General features: G+C 44.2%; 1 protein-coding gene across 10 annotated transcripts in view; it reads right to left on the minus strand.

Moving 5' to 3' along the window:
• Window positions 1-22,449, minus strand: part of WWOX (WW domain containing oxidoreductase) — a 1,101,136-nt gene that overhangs the window by 891,736 nt on the left and 186,951 nt on the right. The gene's annotated exons all lie outside the window — the stretch shown is intronic.

Below are 22,449 nucleotides of genomic sequence, written 5' to 3' on the forward strand. Positions count from 1 at the left end.
AATGACATGGACTGGTGCACGATATCTGCCTGTTGTCATGCTACTGGGTTGGAACCCTTGAGCCTGTGCTTTATTGTCGGCTGCTCTAATTCTTTATTTTGTATTTCATGGTTTATTTTAGTCACTCTGGGAACCTTTTCTTATTTCAGCACACTTTCCCTTCTGTAGGTAATTTGCACACTGCTCTGCCCTCCGGTTCATTAGGAGGAAACTGAAGCGCTCAACGGTCTTTCAGGCAGCTTAGGTCTGAGTTGCCATCTTCTAGATTGTGGTTAGAAAAATCTCAGCTCACGCAGAATCCATTGGAGACTGTGGGCTCAGGATCTCTAGTCTGTATGTCTGTACAGGAATCGACAGTCTGTTGCAGTTTTTAGCTTTACCAATTTTCCGAGCGAGTTGTTTCATAATCACAACACCGGCAGATATCTGAAGAAATGGTGTCAGTGGCCTCGCTCAACACCTGATGTGGAGGCGGACGATTGGGGACATATTACCCGACCATGTTTCTAAAGGAGTCCTCTCCGACCAACATATTTCTTAGAACTCAGTTTTACAATACACTGTTTTTTTGCTAAAAATGAATAAACTCGATAATGTAGTCGTGTACATACACAGGCATCCATCCTTTCATTTTCTTTCATTAAGATACTCCAATTTTTCATAACACAAATTCAACAGACTAGCAATACCCTTTATAAACAGTGATTCACAGGTCTACCATCAAGTGGTGCCATACAGACACACAGAGTATAACCATCTCCCATCAGAATATCACAAAATTATTTTTTTGTTCTGTCTTTCTTCAACTGGATCTCCAGATATCCTCGTTAACAGACACGTTTGTAGAAGATTAGCTCAGTTACTCACTGATAACGGTGTTTCTCGGAACCCATGACAGCACCACGGACAGAGAGAGGGGATCCGCCCTTCAGGGACAGGAACCTACAGAAAAAGGGCGGTACCTCTCCTCCGCCTTCAGTTGGTTACAGAGCATCAAAGGGTCTCCAGGTTAGTTAGACAACAGAAATATATACACAATATTATAATACTGCTTACTTATCAAAGCTCCGTGCCTAAATGGAAACACTCTACTAACAGTAAAACGTGCTCACCATACTCGTGAAGGGGAGGGGAATAAGCGGGTGCTGTCATGGGTTCCGAGAAACACCGTTATCGGTGAGTAACTAAGCTATTCTCTCTCAACCATGACAGCACCACGGAGAGAATTTCAGAGATTGGTAGATTAGGGAGGGACCACCGCCTGAAGGACCCTTCTCCCGAAGGTCAGGTCAGATGTAGAGGCTAGATCTAATCTATAGTGCCTAAAAAAGGTCGAAGGTGATGACCAGGTGGCCGCCTTACAGATTTGTTCTATTGATACCTCAGATCTTTCAGCCCATGAGGTCGCCATTGCCCTTGTGGAATGAGCTCTCAGCCCGTCTGGGATGGTATTCCCGCTGGATGAATATGCCAGGGCAATCACATGCCTTATCCACCTTGCCAGGGTACTCTTGGATGCTTTGAGCCCCTTCCGAGGACCCTGGAAACATACAAAGAGAGAGCCTTCCTTCCTACACTTTTTGGTGGCCTCTAAGTACTGTACTAGGCACCTTTTAACATCTAAAGTGTGGAACTTTTCTTCCCCCTTATTTTTTGGATTTGGGCAGAAGGAAGGAAGGACTACCTCCTGGGACCTGTGAAAATGTGATGACACTTTAGGTAAATAGGCTGGGTCAGGTTTTAAGATGACTCTATCCTCTAGAATTTTTGTAAAAGGAGGCCCCGCTGACAAGGCTTGAATATCGCTCACTCTTCGGGCTGATGTTAGTGCCACCAGAAGCACAGTTTTAAGAGATAGGATTTTTAGGGGTGCCGAGTGAATTGGGTCAAACGGAGGGCCTGTCAGTGTTGAAAGTAAAAGATTCAGGTCCCATGATGGTAATCTTTGACTGGCTATTGGCCTAGATCTGGTTGCGGCTTTAATAAACCGTGCTACCCAGGGGTCACCTGCCACATCATGGTTATAGAGGGCGCCTAATGCCGCTATTTGTACTTTTAATGTGTTGACCGCCAGACCCTGTTCTAGGCCCTCTTGTAGAAATTCTAGGATCTTATCAATCTGAACCCCGTCCTGAACCTTTGCCCTAGAGGTGGATAGAAATTTTTTCCATGTTCTGCCATAAGCTCTCATTGTAACCGGTTTCCTACTCATCTGTAGTGTAGTTATCAGGTTTTCTGAAAAACCCCTGTCCCTCATCAGTGCCCTTTCAAATTCCATGCTGCTAAATGGAGCTTCGGTGCCTGAGGATGTAGAACTGGGCCCTGCGATAGCAGGTCCGGGAGATCCGGTAGGACCCATAGGTCGGTTACTGAGAGCATTCTTAGCCAGGAAAACCAGGTTTTTTTGTGCCAGAAGGGGGCTATCAGTATCATTCTCGCCCTGTCCTCCCTGACTTTCTTTAGGACTGCTGGAATGAGCATGATTGGGGGAAAGGCATATGTTAGATTCTGTGTCCATGGGAGCATAAATGCGTCCAGAGTTAGAGGATTCCCTCTGGGATCTAGGGAGCAGAAGGCATCTACTTTTTTGTTTTTGAAGTCGGCGAACAGAAGTCTGGGGTCCCCCACATTTTTACAATCTGCCGAAAAATGGACTGCTTTAGTACCCATTCCCCCTGTCGTAATTGGGTGCGGCTCAGAAAGTCTGCCCTTTGATTCTCTGTACCGCGGATGTGTAGGGCTGTCAGAGATAACAGGTTTGCCTCCGCTAGTTTGAGGATTTTGGCGGATGTGTCCATTAGGGCTCGGGACCTGGTTCCACCCTGGTGATTTATATAGGCCACTGTGACCCGATTGTCCGAAAGGATACGGACATGGTGGTTCTGGAGTAGGGGCAGGAAGTGTGTTAGGGCATAGCCTACTGCTAGAAGCTCCTTTTGATTTGAGGAGGCTCTTAGTTCTTGATTTCCGCATACGCTCTGAGTCACCTCGTTGTTCATGTGCGCTCCCCATCCTGTGGGACTGGCATCTGTTGTCACTATGTGTGTTATTTTTGGTGCCCAGGGGATCCCTTTGGACAGGTTCTCCTGGTTTCCCCACCAAGCTAGGGAATGAATAGTGCTTGAATTTAGGGTAATGCGACCCTCTAGGTGTCCCCCTATTACTGCCTGGTTGGCCAATACGTCCCACTGGAGATTTCTCGTGTGTAACTGAGCCCATTGAACTGCTCGTAGGCAGGCAGATAGTGAACCCAACAGTGACATGGCCTTCCTTAGTGTCATGGAGGGATTTTGGATTGCTCTTGCTGTAATTTGAGCGATCTTCTCCTTTTTGTGGTCTGGAAGGCGACACTCCTGAATGTTTGAGTCTAGTGTTAGGCCCAAGAATTCTTGTACCCTGCTGGGCTCCAATCTTGATTTTTTTAGATTTAGAAGCCAGCCCAGGTTTTGTAGAGTGTTTATCACCCTGTCTCTCTGTTCCCTGCATTTTTGAGCCGAGCTGCCCGCTATTAGGAAATCGTCTAGATACGGAATTATTATTATATCTTGTTCCCTTATATGAGCCATCATTTCCGCTACTATTTTGGTGAATACTCGCGGGGCTATCGATATTCCGAACGGCAGGGCTCTGTACTGGAATTCTTTCACCTTGCCTTTTATTGAGACGGCTAACCTCAGATACTTCCTGGAGTCTTTGTGGATAGGGACGTGATAATAAGCGTCGCTGAGGTCCAACACCGTCATGTAGCAGTTTGGGAACAGGACTTTGGTGGTAGATTTGATCGACTCCATTTTGAAGCTCTGGTTCTTGACGTATTTGTCTAGCTTTCTCAGATTTATAATTGTACGAAAGGTGCCGTCTGGTTTGGTCACTAGAAAAAGGGGGGAGTAGAACCCTCTGCCCATATCCTGCAGGGGAACCTCCTGGAGGACTCCTTTTTTTACTAGGCCTAGAACCTCGCTTTCTAGCGCTTCCTGTTCTCGCATGCTGGATCTCAGCGGCGTTGTTACATATTTTTGAGGCGGGAGAGAGAAAAAGTCTATCTTTAGGCCCTCCTGGATTAGGTTTATTATCCATGGGTTTGTTGAAATTCTCCTCCAGGCTGGAAGGAAAAAGGATAACCTTCCCCCCACCCTTGGCGTACTGTCACTTGGAGGGCTTTTTGTCCCGGGGAGAGTTATTAAAGAAGAAGCCATCTCTTCTTTTATCATCCCACTTTTGTTCCCTTGGTGATCTTCTCTGAAAAAACCTCCTATTCCGAAAGGGTCTTTTAAATGCCGCTGGCCCTAAATTTGGGAATCCTTTTTTCTTGTACCCTGCTTTCTGGAGGATGTCATCTAATGCTTCCCCAAAAAGGAATTTTCCTTCACAGGGGATGGAGCATAATTTCATTTTGGTCTGTAGGTCCCCTGGTCAACTTTTAAGCCATAGTGTCCTTCGGGCCACGTTTGAAAGTGCTGCTGTTTTGGACGATAGTCTGACTGAATCGGCCGATGAGTCTGCTAGGAATGCAGCCGCTCCCCTTATTACTGGGATAGAATCTAAAATTTTATCTCTAGGTGTCCCTTCCCTCAGCTGTTTCTCAAGTTGGTCCACCCATACCATTAGGGCTCTTGAGGTACATGTCGCCGCTATCGCTGGCCTGAGGTTACCGCCTGCAGACTCCCAAGCCCCCTTTAGAAAGGTATCCGCCTTCTTATCTAGGGGGTCCCTGAGGGTGCCCATGTCCTCAAAGGGAAGGGCGAATTTCTTTGAGGCTTTAGCAACTGCTACATCGAGTTTCGGGGCTCTATCCCAAGACGTGGATGCCTCCTCCTCAAAGGGATATTTCCTTTTAAGGGAAGGGACCGTAGTATTTTTCCTATCTGGCTTATCCCATTCCCTTTTGATTAGACCCTTGACGATTTCGTTTAGTGGAAATACTCTCCGTTTTTTCTGGCCTAGCCCCCCGAACATTATGTCCTGGACTGTCTTATCCGGCCTCGGGTCCAATACCCCCATGGTAGACCTTACAGCTTTCACCAGTTTGTCTACCTCTTCTAGGGGAAAACAATGGCGCCCTCCTGTTTCCTCGTCTGAGGAGTCGGATTCTGAGGATTTAGACGAGATTTCCCCTGATGTGGAAGAATCTGACTGGGAGGTTTCTACCGTGTCTTTTTTCCTCGTTTTATCCTTATGTTTAAGGGATTCGAGGGCACTCTGGACCTCTGATTTAATTGCGGCCCTTAGGTCAGATGCGAAATCCGGAGTCTCCTGACAAACAATTTCTTTTGTACAGGACTCGCATAGTTTTTTCTCCCATGATACCGGTAGGGGTTTAGTGCAAGTGGGACATTCCCTGTTCTTCTTTTTAGCCTTCTTCTTTCCCTAATAAGGGAGAGGGATTGCATTACAAGGGTGACATTCACGAAGATCACTTACCCCAAAAAAGGCGCGCGGCTGCAGGTACCGGTTCGGGAGACGGAGTCAGGTCCTGTATAGGCTGATCTCCTGGTGGCGTTTTTGCTCCTCACTGCTGACGTGCTACTCCGCGTGGAGTGACTGCTGGAACGGCACTCTGTGTTTCGTTCCTTTTGTCGGTGGTGGTGTTGGTGGTGCTGCTGCTGTTTCAGCTGCTGCCTCTGCTCCTGTTGCTGGTCGCTATCCTCCATTATTAGGATCGCTTCCAGCCAGGAGTTTCTGCGCCTCACCTTTTTTAAACTTAGCGCCGCGTGACGTCACCGCTCCCCCTGCACGCGCTGGTCAGGAAGCGCGCTCCTGCGCATGCGCCCGGTTCCTGGACCCGGAAGTCGCTGGTTTACTTCCGGGACAGTGGCTATCTTGGTACTCTCCGTACCATGGCGCTGCCCACGCTCCACCGGGTCCCGCTGAGCCCCAATCTCCTTTCCGGAGCGGCGACTCAGGCGTCTCTCCCCCCCCGCTCACCCGGCATCGGCCCCGGCGGTGGCGGCTTCGGGCACCGCACCTGCCGCGACAGGGGCCTCCCCACTGCCGATAGCCGGACAGGCCGGCCCCGGACTCCTGGATGCACAGGTACCATCCTGTGGGTCCCTCCGTCAGGGACAGGAACCCAACTGAAGGCGGAGGAGAGGTACCGCCCTTTTTCTGTAGGTTCCTGTCCCTAAAGGGCGGATCCCCTCTCTCTGTCCGTGGTACTGTCATGGGTGAGAGAGAAAAAAATGGCTCCCATTAAACTGTTAGGTTTTGCCATCTAGGATAAAAGAGCATAGTGTTTGTTTCTCTAATCACACATATTACAGGAACCTTGGGTCAATTACGCATTTTATGGTTTGTCACAAATGCAGTTCCTCTAGTGTTAAGTCCTGACTCCGGACCCATTGCAGGCACCCAAAAAGAGCTGAGATGTTCCCCTAGAAAAGCCACAATACCGCAGCATACATTTTCTAGGTGACAGATGTAAAGTTTACTTGCAACCTTATTCAGTAAGTATGAGCTCCGAAAGTTAAATTACCCCATATAATCCGACTAATTAGAACTATGGTACCAACCAGTATGATCGCAATAAACTGACTTTATTCCCGCCTTACCCAGACCCCTAAAAAGTAAATCTGCCTAGGTATGGCGCAATCCTGGCCCTTGTGTTGTAGAACTGCACCACATACCGCTCTACAGGACGGGCTAAAAAATGATCAAAAACCCATGGGGAAGAAGTATTGGCTGTCGTATTCGTTTTCACGCTACTGTACCAGAGCCAGATCTATGGAAGAAGAGGTGAACATGAATATTTAGTGAACATATTTTCTGCCTCTCAGGCACTATTCACACATCCATGTGATGGGACCATGTGTTGTTCTATTTTTCCCATAGATCAAAGAGATTTTTATTTTAAAGGGGTTGTACAGGCTTAGGGATCAAGTGTGCAGTCACCCTATGTGTCACGCACTGTGCACGCTGTCAAAATTCTCTGGCGTCGGTGCTGGGAACGGGCAGTTGTGTAACCGCAAGCATACGATATGCATACCTTGGGCCACATTCTGACTAGACGTGTCAAGCGTCGCTCAATTTGCTTGTATTGAGATGTCGTGCAAGTCTAGTGGGTACGTGACTGTAAATTGCATACGTGTGGTCACGATCCCGCCTGCTACAGGAGGATTATGACAGTGTGCCCTATGCGCACTGGGAGTATTCACAAGTCAAATAGAGTGGCTGCAGATTTAAGACATAACAATGGATCCGTGGATCCGGTCCATAAGAGCATGTCCTATTCTCATCTACCCTGTGTCAAATGGATGGAACACGGAACACATACCTCAGAGTTCCATCAGAGTTTCATCAGATTTGAGCTAATCCATTACGAATAGTCAATAGATTAACAAAACAAAGTTCAAACAGTTTAAAAGGGATGCAACTAGGATGCAACCAGGATAACGCCTGAAAAAAAAAAGTTCTTAGCTGGTAGCACACAAATGTGTGAATGTAATCTCAGGCTCTATTTCCATCTGGACGTTGACGGCGTCCATTGTGGATGGAACAGCTGAAGACAAGTAAAGTCAGTCTTCGGTATGAACATATGAAAGGCTTATAAAACACTGAGCTGAGCCATTTACATTAAACGATCGGCGTGGTTAAATAAACATGTCCATCACGCTTCCTTCACTCTGCTGCGGTATGCGGCACTTCAGAAGCTCAATAGCCATAACGACTGCCAGCTTGGCACGCTCACATTGAGGAGCTTTCTGGACTAGTGTCATTCACAAAGTTGTCCCAGTTAGCCTTGAGAAAATAAAAATTGAAAAGTCCTTCAAACAAAAATAAAAAAAGAATTGAGGAATGCAAAAATTTAGCCAAATAATATACCCTACTGTTCAAAAGTTTAGGGTCACTTAGAAATTTCCTTATTTTTGAAAGAAAATCACAGTTTTTTCAATGAAGCTAACATTAAATTATTCAGAAATACACTCTATACATTGTTAATGTGGTAAATGACTATTCTTGATGCAAACGTCTGGTTTGTAATGCAATATCTTCATAGGTGTATAGAGGCCCATTTCCAGCAACCATCACTCCAGTGTTCTTATGGTACTTTGTGTTTGCTAACTGTGTAAGAAGGCTAATGGATGGTTAGAATACCCTTGAAAACCCTTGTGCAAGTATGTTAGCACAGGTGAAAACAGTTTGGTGGATTAGAGAAGCTATAAACCTGACCTTCCTTTGAGCTAGTTTGAATCTGGAGCATTACATTTGTTGGTTCCATTAAACTCTCAAAATGGCCAGAAATAAAAAACTTTCATGTGAAACTCGAGAGTCTATTCTTGTTCTTAGAATGAAGGCTATTCCATGAGAGAAATTTCCAAGAAACGGAAGATTTCCTACAACGGTGTGTACTACTTCCTTCAGGGGAGAGCACAAACAGGCTCTAACCAGAGTAGAAAGAGAAGTTGGAGGCCGCGCTGCACAACTGAGCAACAAGACAAGTATATTAGAGTCTGCAGAAATCGACGCCTCACAGGTCCTCAACTGGCAGCTTCATTAAATAGTACAGTACATTCAAAACGCCAGTGTCAACGTCTACAGTGAAGAGGTGACTCCGGGATGCTGGCCTTCAGGGCAGAGTGGCAAAGAAAAAGCCATATCTGAGACTGGCTAATAAAAGGAAAAGATTAATATGGGCAAAAGAACACAGACATTGGACAGAGGAAGATTGGAAAAAAGTGTTATAGACAGACGAATCCAAGTTTGAGGTGTTTGGATCACACAGAAGAACATTTGCGAGACGCAGAACAGCTGAAAAGATGCTGGAAGAGTGCCTAATACCATCTGTCAAGCCCGGTGGAGGTAATGTGATGGTCTGGGGTTGCTTTGGTGCTGGTAAAATGGGAGATTTGTACAAGGTAAAAGGGATTTTTAATAAGGAAGGCTATCACTCCATTTTGCAACACCATGCCATACACTGTGGACAGCGCTTGATTGGAGCCAATTTCATCCTACAACAGGACAATCACCCAACGCACACCTCCAAATTATGCAAGAACTATTTAGGGAAGAAGCAGGCAGCTGGTATTCTATCTGTAATGGAGTGGCCAGCGCAGTCACCAGATCTCAACCCCATTGAGCTGTTGCGGTAGCAGCTTGACTGTATGGTAGGCAAAAAGTGCCTATCAAGCCAAACCAACTTGTGGGAGGGGCTCCTGGAAGCATGGGGTGAAATTTCTCCAGATTACCTCAGCAAATTAATTGCTAGAACGCCAAAGGTCTGCAATGCTGTAAATGCTGCAAAGGAGAATTCTTTGACGAAAGCAAAGTTTGAAGGAGAAAATTATTATTTCAAATAAAAAATTTTTTTCGAACCTTGTCAATGTCTGGACTAGATTTTAAATTCATTTGTCAACTCATTTGATGAATAAAAGTATGAGTTTTCATGGAAAACACAAAATTGTCCCAAACTTTTGAGCGGTAGTGTATACTAGGCTCGGGCTCTACGTGCCACCGTAAAATTGTGGGTAAAAGCAATTTGAGGCGCAATCCTACAATTTCTGTAGAACATCACATCCTACATGTCACAACTAGTTTGTACCGTAAATATGCGCTTTTAATCTACTACCATAGATGGGTATATTCGCACTGATTGGATTTGTTGAGAATTCTCCGTATATCTTTGCGGATGATATTTTATAAAAAAATAAAAAAATAAAAATAAAAAAATCATCAACATACTGCTGAAAAATATCTGCAGTGTAAATTGCTAGACACTGCTGATTGGAAATTTGCTGCGTGTCAATTTATGCTGTATATTTCCAGTGCGGATTTCACACTTTGCAATGAAAAGGTGAAATATGCTGTAAATCCGCTGCCTTTTTTGCAATTAAACCCTGCAGTGGATAAAATATAACAGCAAAATAATGCATTATTCTTTCCAGTAAGTAGCAATTTCAAGAAAGGATATAATTACCGTATGTAAAATAAAATTTTTCTTTTTTTTTTTTTTAAATAAAAATAGCAGAAAAAAATACCGTACATTTTATTTGGTTTAATAAATAGGTTATTGCTGTAGGATATTTAGTAGCAATAAAAAAAATTGAATGGGAAAATCAATGAAGAATCCGAAAATAAGGCAAGTAAGGTTACAGTCCGGCCAACAGAACGAGACAGGAGACATGGATGATGTCATTCCATCGCTTCTGCTGTGCGGACCCCGAAGCAGCGCTGCGGGGGAATGGTTGTGAGGTCAGTATGTGTCGTTTTTTTTGTTTTTTTTCCATGTGTGTATGGCATGTCTATAGGAGGCTATGTGGGGGCTAATACTGTATTTAGGGAGCTATGTGGGGGCTTATGTTGTATATAGGGAGGCTATGTAGGGGCTCTCACTGTATATATGGGGCTATGTGAGAGCTTATATTGTGTATAAAGAGTATACGTGGGTGCTCACCCCTGAATAGAGATCATGTGGGGACTCACTCTATATATATAGCGATGAGGAGGCTGTGGTGGCTCATACTGTGTTTAGGGGGCTTTGTAAGGCCTTATACTGTATATAGCGAGGCTGTGTGGGGGATCACAGTGTATATAGAAGGCTATGTGGGGGCTCATACTGTGTATAGGAGGCTTTCTAGGGGCTCATACTGTATATAGGGGGTTAATACTGTATATAGAGGGCTCTGTGGGGGCTCATACTGTATATAGGAGGCTATGTGGGGTCTCATACTGTATATAGGAGGCTATGTGGGGCTTATAATATATATAGGGGGCCTATATGGGGACTCATACTATGTCTAGGAGGCTATATCAAGGCTCAAACTGTATGTAGAGGGCTATGTGAGGGGTCATACGATATATAAGGGGGCTATGTGGGGGACTCATACTGTATATAGGGGGCTAGACTCTACACGGACACATTTGGTACACTTAGCGTAATTTTCTCCAGCTATTATACTGAAAAATCAAACATTTCTGCTATACTGTCGTATAGTATAGTGTCGCAATTGTGATTCTTATATTATCTGTACCCTATGACGTGCAATATGTAAACATCGTCCGCTCAACTACACACACCGTCCTCGGCCCTTGTGAAATCTACCTGCTGAGTTCGGGGGATGAGTATTACACTCGTGTTGACTGACATTTTCCTTAATATGATTCTGACTTGTGAGAATAAAAGAGCGGAGAGGAATACTGATAGGACGAGGTAAAAATGATCATTTAATTGGCACCAGAAGTCTTTAATTAGCTGCAAGGTAGAAAAAAAAAAATCAAAAAGCTGTGATCTCGGAAAGGAAAATAGAGTGAGTGCATATCTAATTTGGCGCGGCGGTCGACAGGAACAGTTAAACAAACTTGGTGACCGTATAAACACAGACACATCCCAAATATTTACCGCAAAATAAACAGCTGGAAAGAAGTGTGTAATTGTGCGACCCAGACACACCAATCTCCGGCCGCTGCAGCGAGGAAAGCTCTTAAATAGCGAGCTGCTGTGTTGCTCGGTATGGCCGAGAACTAAGCGGATACATTTACATTTTTATAGGCCATATAACACACCTAAGGAATGGTGGAATTCAGCCATATTTTATGGCTCAGATTAGAGAATGGTTTTCCAATAGAAGAAATAAAGAACTTTGTCCTTGCAGTGAGATCCTGCAGACTGAAGATGTCGCCGCCACCAGTAATTACATTTCGGACAGGTTGATGGAAGGTGGAACTCTACTGGTTCTGCATAGTGATGGTATCGGAGCCATGACACACCGCGCCACTTGTGACGCAGGAGCTCAGCGGATCTCCACACTGTGGCGCTACGGTTAACGCAATCACTAAATTGCACCAAGCACAGGAGATGCATAAGGAATTAATGAAGCTGTGGTTAAGCATCTGCACCAAGCACAGCACTCAGCAGATGCATGAAGAATGAATGGAGCGGTGTTTAAGCATGCGCACCAAGCACAGCACTCAGCACATGCATAGGGAATGAATGGAGCAGCGTTTAAGCATCTGCACCAAGCACAGTGATCGGCACATGCATAGGGAATGAATGGAGCAGCGTTTAAGCATGCGCACCAAGCACAGTGATCGGCACATGCATAGGGAATCAATGGAGCAGCAGCTAAGCATGAACACCAAGCACAGTGATCGGCACATGCATAGGGAATGAATGGAGCAGCAGCTAAGCATGAACACCAAGCACAGTGATCGGGAGATGCTTAGGGAATGAATGGAGCAGCGTTTAAGCATGCGCACCAAGCACAGCACTCAGCACATGCATAGGGAATGAATGGAGCAGCGTTTAAGCATGAGCACCAAGCACAGTGATCGGCACGTGCATAGGGAATCAATGGAGGAGCAGCTAAGCATGAACACCAAGCACAGTGATCGGCACATGCATAGGGAATGAATGGAGCAGCAGCTAAGCATGAACACCAAGCACAGTGATCGGGAGATGCTTAGGGAATGAATGGAGCAGCGTTTAAGCATGCGCACCAAGCACAGCACTCAGCACATGCATAGGGAATGAATGGAGCAGCGTTTAAGCATGCGCACCAAGCACAGTGATCGGCACATGCATAGGGAATCAATGGAGCAGCGTTTAAGCATGAACACCAAGCACAGTGATCGGCACATGCATAGGGAATGAATGGAGCAGCAGCTAAGCATGAACACCAAGCACAGTGATTGGGAGATGCTTATGGAATGAATGGAGCAGCGGTTAAGCATGCGCACCAAGCGCAGTGATCGGCACAGGCATAGGGAATGAATGGAGCAGTGTTTAAGCATGAACACCAAGCACAGTGATCGGGAGATGCATAGGGAATGAATGGAGCAGCGGTTAAGCATGCACACCAAGCACAGTGATCGCCACATGCATAGGGAATGAATGGAGCAGTTAAGCATGAGCACCAAGCACAGTGATCGGGAGATGCATAGGGAATGAATGGAGCAGCGGTTAAGCATGCGCACCAAGCACAGTGATCGCCACATACATAGGGAATGAATGGAGCAGATAAGCATGGGCACCAAGCACAGTGATCGGGAGATGCATAGGGAATGAATAGAGCAGCGTTTAAGCATGCGCACCAAGCACAGTGATTGGGAGATGCATAGGGAATCGATGGAGCAGCGGCTAAGCATGCACACTTCCACCCCAATAGACTTGGGATAAAAGTGCCCTATTTTGCTGACCAGTGCAGTTGGATCTCTGCATCAATAAATAAGTTATTACCTATCCACTAAGATAAAAGTTCCCCATGCTGACGATCGGTGTGGGTCCCAGCAGTTGAACCCCCACTGGACAAGTTATAACCTAATCTTGGAACAAGTGATAATGTGTTTTCACCAGTCAACTCCTTTAAAATTCGATTATCTCTCGCAAAGCTACACTGATGAAAATCTGATCCAACATAATGATGGAAAAAAATGGGTGTCTGAATGAGTTCTAAAGAGAATGTGACTTAAAGGGAACCTGTTTGCCGTTTAATCTGAGAGCATCATGATGTAAGGGCAGAGACCCTGATTACAGTGATATGTCACATGCTGGGCTGCTTGCTTTAGTCTTTATAAAATCAGTGTTTTATCAGAAGGAGATTATTACTAGAGGACTAGGTGTCTCGTGTCTCCTGCTCTGTATAACCCCGCTAGCAACAACTGAAAGGCAGTTTTCTACCAAAGCACAGCGCACACAGGAAGCTGCCAATCAGTGGTGTGGCCGGGGTTATACAGAGCTCAGCAGTCTGAGTACTGCTAGATCTGCAGCAGAGAAAGCTGTGATTTTAGAACAACTGCATAAGGCAGCCCAGTAAGTGATACATTGCTGGATTCAGATTAACTAACTCCAATGCCAGGTACAGCCAGTGCTACAAGTGTAACGCTGTGTCTGGTAAACCAAAAAAGGGGACATGGCAGCCCCTTTAGCCAACTGAGCAGCTGGTTTGCCAGTAATTGCACTTTCACGTAGGCGAGAAGCAAACAATTCACCTGTCTCTAATGCAGGTAGGTTGGTAAATGTATCTAAGCAATGTGTGCATGTGTCACATAGCAGTACTATAGATGTGTTATATGGCGGTGCTATATATGTGTGTGGTATAGCAGTATAAGTATTATGCATGTAGGTGGTATAGATGTATTGTTTGCAATACGGTGGTTTTCCTTTTATGCTCTTTTAGGGAGTGGATACATTTAGCAGTCTTCTAGGTGTATGTATGTACTTATGGGGCACCACACTGAATGTTTGCCCCGGGTGGAAAAATGACTAGCTACACCTCTAATATTGACTACCCATCCTAAGTAACGGCCATCAAAATTGCAGTCCTGGATAATCCCCCGATGAAAAAAAAATCAAAAACAGCACTGCTACATGTAGGTGACCACTATATCATGCTTATAATAATGAACACTCAATGACAGGCATTTTAAGGGAATTTGGCAGTAGGATGAGCCCTTGTAGGCCATCATTATGGACATGTCCATCATAGAAATTTGAATAAAATGATACCTTGACATCTGTGATCTGATGTCTTATGCTAGAAAAATCCACGTTTTTCTTAATATGTAAATAAGCTGTTAAGACCTATGGGCCGGACATAGATCTCCCTGAGAATCTGCCTCCAGAGATTATTTTAAGTGAAAGGGGGAGTTACTAGTGTGAGACATGTAATGACTGACAGTCTGCTCTCCTGAGCTACATATCTCACACTGGTAACTCCTTTCATCTAAAATATCCCTGGAGATTGACTCTCAGTGAGATCTATGGGCAGCACAAAGATATTCCCGAGAATCTGCCTCCAGAGATTATTTTAATTGAAAGGGGGAGTTACTAGTGTGAGACATGTAATGACTGACAGTCTGCTCTCCTGAGCTACATATCTCACACTGGTAACTCCTTTCATCTAAAATATCCCTGGAGATTGACTCTCAGTGAGATCTATGGGCAGCACAAAGATATTCCCGAGAATCTGCCTCCAGAACTTATTTTAATTGAAAGTGGAGTTACTAGTGTGAGACATGTCATGATGGACAGTCTGCTCTCTTAAGCTACATGTCTCACACTGGTAACTCCTTTCATCTAAAATATCTAAAATATCCCTGGAGGCACTCTCAGGGAGATCTATGGGCCGCACAAAAATGTTCCCAAGACTCTGCCTCCAGAGATTATTTTAATTGAAAGGGGGAGTTACTAGTGTGAGACATGTAATGACTGACAGTCTGCTCTCCTGAGCCACATATCTTAATATCTTACACTGGTAACTCCTTTCATCTAAAATATCCTTGGAGGTAGACTCTAAGCGAGATCTATGGGCCGCACAAAGATCTTACCGAGAATCTGCCTCCAGAACTTATTTTAATTGAAAGGAGAGTTACTAGTGTGAAACATGTCATGACGGACAGTCTGCTCTCTTAAGCTACATATCTCACACTGGTAACTCCTTTCATCTAAAATATCCCTGGAGGCAGATTCTCAGGGAGATCTATGGGCCGCACAAAGATCTTCCCAATAATCTGCCTCCAGAACTTATTTTAATTGAAAGGGGGAGTTACTAGTGCGAGACATGTCATGACGGACAGTCTGCTCTCTTAAGCTACATATCTCACACTGGTAACGCCTTTCATCTAAAATATCCCTGGAGGAAGACTCTGAGGGAGATCTATGGGCCTGATGAAGTTCTTCCCGAGAATCTGCCTCTAGAGCTTATTTGAATTGAAAGATGAGTTACTAGTGTGAGACATGTCATGATGGACAGTCTTCTCTCCTGGTCTACATATCTCACACTGGTAACTCCTTCCATTTAAAATAAGCTTTGGAGGCAGATTCTTGGGGAGATCTATGTCTGTCTCATAGATCTTAACAACTCATTTACAAAATAAGAAAAGTGTGGATTTCTCTGGAACAAAATAGCAGATCAAGGCATCCTTTAAATCAATATTTTATAACCTGCATGTCCAAATAGATGGCTTAGGAAAGCTAATCCGACTGACAGAGGCCCAATAAAGAGCTATTTCGATTAAAGTAAATGAGGCAAACTTATAGGCGTTTTTGGAGCGCAGCAAAAACAAAACAAAACACAAAGAACAGCAAAATAAATAAATCATACATAAAAAGAATTTCCTTCAAACAATGGACCACATTGTGTATCCAAGAAGGGCTTCCTGTATTTAGATGATCCTATAAAATCCCATACAGATGAGCCTAAAGGAACAAAACCAAAAAGCAGCAAAACAATCTAGAGAACCTAAACGATTATACCAACCATTCACGACGACAGCGGCTACGAGCCGGAAACTAATCCTATTATCAATCTACCCCCGTGGACACCGCTGACTGGGAATACATTTGTTGATCAATGCTGTGATCAAATGAGAAAGAAATGAAATGTATCAACTAAGATCTATAAAACTAATAAACAGATATGCGCCTGACGCTGCTGTGTGGATTCCTATGCAACAATTCGCCCCAACGCCACACAAAATAATCGCGACGAAATGTCCAAAAGGGATCATTTAGTGGACAATTTCTATCGTAGGTCAATAGCATCATTGGCCTATACAGCAATAATCTGCTTTAACAGCTCTTTTTTTCCCCAATGTAAACCCAATAAATCTCAATGTTCCGTTCAGGTTATAATGCACAAGTCTGAATTATCTCGTGCCCCCATAAAGCTTGGATGCAATAAATGGTTTTACTGAGAATTGCACCGGACTGCCTCAAGCGCCCTGCCTTACAAATCATGGTTATGTTATTAGTCAATGACAACGGGAATCAAGGACAATTAATGCTACTTTTACGCTGTGCAAAAGAAAGTGCCGCTGTAATTGACTCCATTAATAAAAAATCAGCAGACTTGCTCAAGAAGCCTGGGTGTCCACCGAACATCACCTTTCAGGCCTGGTGCGATGAAGTGTGCAGCCGAAGCCAAGTGACAACCAGGGAATCATGTCACAATATGTGAAAATCACATGCACCGAGAGCGGATAGGAATATGACAACTGCTTCTCATAGGAGAAGAAAGAAATTGTCATTGTTGGACATTTACTATTTAGTTTTCAGGAAAAACAGAAACGTAGCAGGAAGCGCAACATGTAAGGTATGTGCACGTGTAACATAACATGTAAGGCTATGTGCACGTGTAACATAACATGTAAGGCTATGTGCACGTGTAACATAACATGTAAGGCTATGTGCACGTGTAACGCAACATGTAAGGCTATGTGCACGTGTAACGCAACATGTAAGGCTATGTGCACGTGTAACACAACATGTAAGGCTATGTGCACGTGTAACAACATGTAAGGCTATGTGCACGTGTAACGCAACATGTAAGGCTATGTGCACGTGTAACATAACATGTAAGGCTATGTGCACGTGTAACATAACATGTAAGGCTATGTGCACGTGTAACATAACATGTAAGGCTATGTGCACATGTAACATAACATGTAAGGCTATGTGCACGTGTATCACACCATGTAAGGCTATGTGCACGTGTAACATAACATGTAAGGCTATGTGCACGTGTAACACAACATGTAAGGCTATGTGCACGTGTAACGCAACATGTAAGGCTATGTGCACGTGTAACGCAACATGTAAGGTTATGTGCACGTGTAACACAACATGTAAGGTTATGTGCACGTGTAACACAACATGTAAGGCTATGTGTACGTGTAACACAACATGTAAGGTTATGTGCACGTGTAACACAACATGTAAGGCTATGTGCACGTGTAACACACCATGTAAGGCTATGTGCACGTGTAACATACCATGTAAGGCTATGTGCACGTGTAACACACCATGTAAGGCTATGTCCACGTGTAACACACCATGTAAGGCTATGTGCACGTGTAACACACCATGTAAGGCTATGTGCACATGTAACACACCATGTAAGGCTATGTGCATGTGTAACGCAACATGTAAGGCTATGTACACGTGTAACGCAACATGTAAGGCTATGTGCACGTTTAACACACCATGTAAGGCTATGTACATGTGTAACGCAACATGTAAGACTATGTGCGCGTGTAACATAACATGTAAGGCTATGTGCACGTGTATCACACCATGTAAAGCTATGTGCACGTGTAACGCAACATGTAAGGCTATGTGCACGTGTAACGCACCATGTAAGGCTATGTGCACGTGTAACATAACATGTGAGGCTATGTGCACGTGTAACATAACATGTAAGGCTATGTGCACATGTAACATAACATGTAACATAACATGTAAGGCTATGTGCGCGTGTAACATAACATGTAAGGCTATGTGCACGTGTATCACACCATGTAAGGCTATGTGCACGTGTAACGCAACATGTAAGGCTATGTGCACATGTAACGCAACATGTAAGGCTATGTGCACGTGTAACATAACATGTGAGGCTATGTGCACGTGTAACATAACATGTAAGGCTATGTGCACATGTAACATAACATGTAAGGCTATGTGCACAGATAACACAACATGTAAGGCCATCTCCACATGTAACGCAACATGTAAGGCTATGTGCATGTGTAACATAACATGTAAGGCTATGTGCACAGATAACGCAACATGTAAGGCCATCTCCACATGTAACGCAACATGTAAGGCTATGTGCACATCTCACAAAACATGTAATATGTGCACAGAGTTTTTTGAGGCTTTCATAAGTTACAAATATTTCAAGCAGAATCTGCTTCTGGATGTTCTTTTCTGGGGGGGAAGCTTACGTTTTCCCGATGAGTTTCCTAAAACAGTTTTGAAGAGTTTTCTTTCCTTGGAGCGTTTTTTTTTTTCATAAGGAGATGTGCTACGCAGATGCAGTGACTTTCTTGCTTCACAGATGAGACGGAGTAACACTCCTGTGTTAATGACACAGTAACTCTCCTGCTTCACAGATGCAGCGACTCTCCTGCCTCACAGATGCAGTGACTCTCTTGCCTCACAGACGCAGCGACTCTCCTGCTTCACAGACGCAGCGACTCTCCTGCCTCACAGACGCAGCGACTCTCTTGCTTCACAGACAAGACACAGTGATTCTCCTGCCTCACAGATGCAGTGACTCTCTTGCTTCACAGACGAGACGGAGTGACTCTCCTGCATCACAGACCCAGTGACTCGCCTGCCTCAGAGATGCAGCGACGCTCCTGCTTCACAGACGAGACGGAGTGACTCTCCTGCCTCACAGACGCAGCGACTCATCTGCTTCACAGACGTGACGGAGTGACTCTCCTCTCTCAAAGATGTAGTGACTCTCCCATCCCTCACTTCTGTTCAATTAAATCTGTGTAATTCTCACTCGCTAATTGCCTTCATTGCAGTACAGTTTCTTTAGTTTTTTATAGCTTACTCTCCCACATCACAAAATTGCTGCTGCAATTCCTGCCTCCACTTTTATAAGGCTATGATTGTACCTCTTGACTGCCTGAGCTATACCATGGGATGTAATGGATGCAAGGTATCATGGAGAATCCCGCCTGGTTGCGCCGAGGTCATATGATCCCTCTCTGGCTGATTCAATCTTCTTAAATATTTAAGAACACGTGTTACACGTGCACATAGCCTTACAAGTTGTGTTACACGTGCACATAGCTTTACATGGTGTGATACACATGCACATAGCCTTACATGTTGTGTTACACGTGCACATAGCCTTACATGTTGTATTACACGTGCACATAGCCTTACATGTTATGTTACACGTGCACATAACCTTACATGTTGCTATGTGCACGTGTAACACACCATGTAAGGCTATGTGCACGTGTAACACACCATGTAAGGCTATGTGCACGTGTAACACACCATGTAAGGCTATGTGCACGTGTAACGCAACATGTAAGGCTATGTACACGTGTAACGCAACATGTAAGGCTATGTGCATGTTTAACACACCATGTAAGGCTATGTACACGTGTAACGCAACATGTAAGACTATGTGCGCGTGTAACATAACATGTAAGGCTATGTGCACGTGTATCACACCATGTAAAGCTATGTGCACGTGTAACGCAACATGTAAGGCTATATGCACGTGTAACATAAAATGTAAGGCTATGTGCACGTGTAACGCAACATGTAAGGCTATGTGCACGGTAACGCAACATGTAAGGCTATGTGCACGTGTAACGCAACATGTAAGGCTATGTGCATGTGTAACGCAACATGTAAGGCTATGTGCACGTGTAACATAACATGTGAGGCTATGTGCACGTGTAACATAACATGTGAGGCTATGTGCACGTGTAACATAACATGTAAGGCTATGTGCACATGTAACATAACATGTAAGGCTATGTGCACAGATAACACAACATGTAAGGCCATCTCCACATGTAACATAACATGTAAGGCTATGTGCACGTGTAACATAACATGTGAGGCTATGTGCACGTGTAACATAACATGTAAGGCTATGTGCACAGATAACGCAACATGTAAGGCCATCTCCACACGTAACGCAACATGTAAGGCTATGTGCACATCTCACAAAACATGTAATATGTGCACAGAGTTTTTTGAGGCTTTCATAAGTTACAAATATTTCAAGCAGAATCTGCTTCTGGATGTTCTTTTCTGGGGGGGAAGCTTACGTTTTCCCGATGAGTTTCCTAAAACAGTTTTGAAGAGTTTTCTTCCTTGGAGCGTTTTTTTTTTTTCATAAGGAGATGTGCTTCGCAGATGCAGTGACTCTCTTGCTTCACAGATGAGACAGAGTAACACTCCTGTGTTAATGACACAGTAACTCTCCTGACTCACAGATGCAGTGACTCTCTTGCTTCATAGACGCAGCGACTCTCCTGCCTCACAGACGCAGCGACTCTCCTGCTTCACAGATGCAGTAACTCTCTTGCTTCACAGACAAGACACAGTGATTCTCCTGCCTCACAGATGCAGTGACTCTCTTGCTTCACAGACGAGACGGAGTGACTCTCCTGCATCACAGACCCAGTGACTCGCCTGCCTCAGAGATGCAGCGACGCTCCTGCTTCACAGACGAGACGGAGTGACTCTCCTGCCTCACAGACGCAGCGACTCATCTGCTTCACAGACGTGACGGAGTGACTCTCCTCTCTCAAAGATGTAGTGACTCTCCCATCTCTCACTTCTGTTCAATTAAATCTGTGTAATTCTCACTCGGTAATGGCCTTCATTGCAGTACAGTTTCTTTAGTTTTTTATAGCTTACTCTCCCACATCACAAAATTGCTGCTGCATTTCCTGCTTCCACTTTTATAAGGCTATGATTGTACCTCTTGACTGCCTGGGCTATACCATGGGATGTAATGGATGCAAGGTATCATGGAGAATCCCGCCTGGTTGCGCCGAGGTCATATGATCCCTCTCTGGCTGATTCAATCTTCTTAAATATTTAAAATTGTAGCAGCGGATCACATAAAGCTTGAAGTCTCCGTGTTCAGCAAATTCCTAAAAATTGGTCGATTTGCTCATCACTAGTCAATATCCAATATATGCCCACATCTTTACATCGCATAGCCGAAGAACAAAGGCTCATTAATAACCCCACTAAACTATTGCCTATATATGTCAGACTTAAAATTGACTGTTCTCAACACATGCTTCAAGAGCGGCTATCTGGTACACTCTTTATACTTAATACTTTCCTGCAACTCCGTGCTCCCAGAAGGCAGTTATTGATGCCACCCTAAAATTGCCTTTTTTAACAAGGATCCACAGATTGCATTACATTCAGTTCTTGTGGAGTCTGGAGCTGGCTTAATCTTACAGCCGTTATTAACAGGATGGCCTGTGATATTTCCACTTGCTTAATCATTTGGAAGGATGTTATATGAAGTTCCGAAAGTAATTTGAGTTCTGTTAAGAAGTCCCCTCCTTAATCTGCTACTACTGCTGTGTTGAATCCTCTGTAATATCTAAACCCTTAATGCACAGGCTCACAAGGCAATCCCCAATCACATGTCATATCACCCTGCATTACTCCGTTTCAACGATAACTATTTAAAGGAATAATCTTCTAAAGTACCATGCAAGAGAAACTTGCTGCTCAGCACAGTTACAATCCCTAACTCGCCATTAACTCTTGGAAATAAAATAGTCCAACTTTTATGTAGGAGCGTGGCTGCCCAATTCCATCTCATTCCCAAAGCCCATAATTTACGGGCTCTGTCGATTCATCATCAATTGGCGTAAGATTCCATATTTCCAGGCTATAAATCTAGAAGTGTGTCAAAAGAGTATTTTATCTCGCTATTTAAAGGTGGGTTTCCTTCTAAATATGGCTACAGTAAGAGTGCTACATATGTTCAAAGGTCCTGATACATGTTCTAAAAGTCTCAACGCCTTCTTCAACTGCAAAAAAACAAAATTACAAGATATGTATTTAATAGATAAATATGAATATGAATGATAACACCAAAACCTTTTCTCTACTCATGGTTAGTGGTTGGGTGAAGCCATTTATTATCAAACTACTGTGTTTTCTCTTTTTAAATCATAATGACAACCCAAAACATCCAAATGACCCTGATCAAAAGTTCACATACC

Source organism: Dendrobates tinctorius, unplaced genomic scaffold (genome assembly GCF_039654945.1).
Source record: "Dendrobates tinctorius isolate UK_male_01 unplaced genomic scaffold, ASM3965494v1 ptg000009l, whole genome shotgun sequence".
Lineage (NCBI taxonomy): Eukaryota > Metazoa > Chordata > Amphibia > Anura > Dendrobatidae > Dendrobates > Dendrobates tinctorius.